Genomic DNA, 3844 nt, shown 5'->3' with positions numbered 1-3844 from the left:
CCGCAGCACAAGGCCTGGCAGGAAGTCGCCCCTGAGCCTGGACCCCAGAGCTCCCCCTCCCTCCTTTCATCAGTTCCATCTGGCCCGGTGGCACCTCCACCCCTGGCTGCCAGCAGGCTCTCTCTTCCTTTCTGGCGTGATTTACTGCAGGATGTACGAAGTGGGATGTAGAATATATTGGGTTCATTGTTGAGGCACCAGGCAAGAAAGGATCTTTTAAATGTGAGGACATCACCCACAGACTTTTATTGAGCATCTACGATGTCTAATGAGAATAAAGTAAGATTTGTAAGGCAGACTTGAAAGCCTAAAGGGAAAACTGGGTTTTTCAATTAAGTAAAATACCGATTTTGAAAAGCAAATTACAGTAGTCCCTCCTTTTCCATGGTTTCACATTCTGTCCTTTCAGTTACCCACCATCAACCATGGCCCAGAAATACTAACTGGAAAATCTCCGAAATAAACAGTTCCTAAGTTTTAAATTGCATGCCCTTCTGCGTGATGCAATCTTGCACTGTTCAGCTCCATCCAGCCCTAGACATGAATCATCTCTTTGTCCAGCGTATCTATACTGTATGTTCTACCCACCCATTAGTCTCTTAGTAAAGACGCTTACTCCTTGGAAGGAAAGTTATGACCAACTAGACAGCATATTAAAAAACAGAGACATTACTTTGCCAACAAAGGTCCATCTAGTCAAGGCTATGGTTTTTCCAGTGGTCATGTATGGATGTGAGAGTTGGACTGTGAAGAAAGCTGAGCGCCGAAGAATTGATGCTTTTGAACTGTGGAGCTGGAGAAGACTCTTGAGAGTCCCTTGGACTGCAAGGAGATCAGTCCTGGGTGTTCACTGGAGGGATTGATGCTGAAGCTGAAACTCCAATACTTTGGCCACCTCATGCAAAGAGTTGACTCATTGGAAAAGACTCTGATGCTGGGAGGGATTGGGGACAGGAGGAGAAAGGGACAACAGAGGATGGGATGGCTGGATGGCATCACCAACTCGATGGAGGTGAGTTTGGGTAAACTCCGGGAGTTGGTAATGGACAGGGAGGCCTGGCGTGCTGCAATTCATGGGGTCACAAAAAGTCAGACACGACTGAACGACTGAACTGAACTGAACTGAACCTTCTGGGTTATCAGATTGACTGTATCACAGTGCTTGTGTTCAAGTGACCCTTATTTTACTTAATAAGGGCCCCAAAGTGCAAGAGCAGTGATACCGGCACTTTGGTTGTGCCAGAGAGAAGCAGTGAAGTGCTTCCTTCAAGTGAAAAGGTGAAATTTCTTGACTTGAAAAGGTATATGATATACTGGGTTCAGTACTTTCCCCGGTTCAGGCACTGGGAGTCTTAAATTTACATTCTCTGCAGATTAGCAGGGGCTACTGTAGTCCCACATGGTCTTTTTCCTGCGACCAAAAGAGTCGTCAAGGACACAACAAACTTATGTGGACACCGTGGAGCAGACAGATCCTGGTGCCCAGCGACCTGCCGAGAGTAACTCAGAGAAGGCTATAGGACTTTAGTTTCTAGACTGCCACCTTCCAACTCTGTGACCTCAGTGAATGCATGTGACCTCCCTGAGTCACAATTTCCCAATGTGTAAAATGGTTACAGAGATAATCTGTCTCATTTTCAGCCTGAGGGACCCATGAGGGTTAGCAAGTAGGCAAACAGGTGATTTTCCAGCCTACCGTGTGATCTGAACCAGGGTTACTACACTGACCCATCCTCTGGCTTTAAGATAAGTCAGGTCATGTTATTCTTCTGCTCAAAACTCCAAAGTGGCTCCCTTTTCACTGAGACTGGAAGCAAAGTCTCTCCCCTGTCCTTAAAGCCCCACGTGCCCAGAAGCACCTGGTGTCCTATCTCAAAGCTCCCCAACCCCCCCCCCCGCCCCCCCCCCCCCCCGGCTCACCTGCTGCAGCCACCCAGGTCTGCAAGCCCTTCCTCCAGTTACCAGGAACCCTTCCCCTTGGGGTCCCTGCAACTCCGAACCCTTTGTCTGAATGCTCTTTCCCCAGACAGTCTGTAGCTAATGCCCATACCTCTTTTCCCAGATTCTGGCATGACTCTCTGACTGCTTGGTTTTTGCCAAAATGTCATCTTCTCCATGAGACCTACCCAGTTTAAGCTGCAGCCCACTGTCCCTACCCCCATCCTCTTCTACTTGTGCTTTCCCTAAGCACTCATCACCATGCAACAGGACAAATAACTCACTATGTTAACCATTCATTGTGTGTCTTCCCCGCTACAATTTAAGCCCTGATGGGCAGGCATCTTTGATTGTGTTCCAATCACCTTGAGCAGTGTCAGGCACATTAAGGACCCTCAATAAATAGGTTGGATCTTTCACAGAGGTCCAGGGTATAAAGCAGACCAAGAAGGGCTACTCCAGTTGAAGGGAATATGAGCTCAAAATCTCCACCATCTCTGCAGGCTCTCCGTGGAATACTTCTTGCTCTAATGAGGAGGTTTGAAAACTTCTGACATTCCCTCCTATGTAAAACCCATATGTAAGATACAAAGTGCCATGTCAAATCCAAAGGCCTGGCACAAACAGGTTGGTACAAACGGACGCCAGGTTGGTAGAATTATAAAGTAATTGGAGGGGTAGCAGGGCAGGGACAAGGATCCCAGGACTGGGTCTTTGCTGCCTTCACCACTCAGCCAAGCCTTACTTGTCTATTTTTCCTTTATTTCACACAACATAACTATGATGATTTTAGACTGGAAAATACATTTCTCTGGACGTTTGTTGAGTAGCTACTGTGTACTGGGCAGTGTCTGCGCTCAACTCACTACATAAGTGATCTCACAAAACTATCAGCCGTCTGACCGCTGGCACTATGGTACCTTATACCAGTCCTGGCACCTATTAGGTGCTCAATAAATGCTCACTTATTTCCCTAACAACTCTCTGGGGCGGTACTATTAACCCATTTTTCAAGTGAGGGACCAAAGTTCAGGTTTAGATCATACAATTAGTGAGTGACAAAGCAAGGGTTTCTTTTTTATTTTATTTTATTGTTGGTGTATAATTGCTTTACAATGTTGTTAGTTTCTGCGGTACAACAAAGTAGATCAGCTACGTACATGCATCTATCCGTTCCCTCTTGGACCTCCCTCCCACCCATCTAGGTCCTTACAGAGCACTGAGCTGAGCTTCCTGTGCTTTAGAGCAGGTGCCCACTAGCCATCTATTTGACACATGCTACCCCAGTGTTCACGGCAGCACCATTTACAATAGCCAGGATTGGAAACAACCTAAATACCCACTGACAGAGGAAGGGGTAAAGAAGATGTGGCATGTATTTCCAATGGAATATTACTCAGCCGCACAAAGGAACGAAATACGTCATTTGTAGAGACACGGATGGGCCTAGAGACTGCCATACACAGTGAAGTCAGAGAGAGCAAAGTAAACATCATATATTAACACATATGTGTGGAATCTAGAGCAAGGGTTTCAGTTCTACTTAGACAAGCTCCAGCCACAGTGGTTCTGAGAGAGAATTCAAGTTAGATCAGCCCTCCAGGCTCCCCTCAAGCAGATCAGTCTCCTGGCCACACCAGGAGATGAGGGAATGGGTATTTCTTTCTTCTTGGCTTTCTCTTCTCCACCTGGCTCATGTCTTCCCTTTGTATATTAACTCACCTGGAGGAGGCTCCTGCCACCTTTTGATTAATTGGCCTGCCTGTCTCACCCTCTGTGGCTTGGTAACCCCAGTGTTAGCAGTGGTTCATCTTGAATCATAAATCAAGTTTTGAAAGACATTGTATTTGTGCTTAAAATCTTCCTAGAATTCAAATTCTTTCTGAGGGTCCTTTGCTTATGAGTA

Source organism: Capricornis sumatraensis, chromosome 2 (genome assembly GCF_032405125.1).
Source record: "Capricornis sumatraensis isolate serow.1 chromosome 2, serow.2, whole genome shotgun sequence".
NCBI lineage: Eukaryota > Metazoa > Chordata > Mammalia > Artiodactyla > Bovidae > Capricornis > Capricornis sumatraensis.
This window is presented reverse-complemented; position numbering follows the sequence as displayed.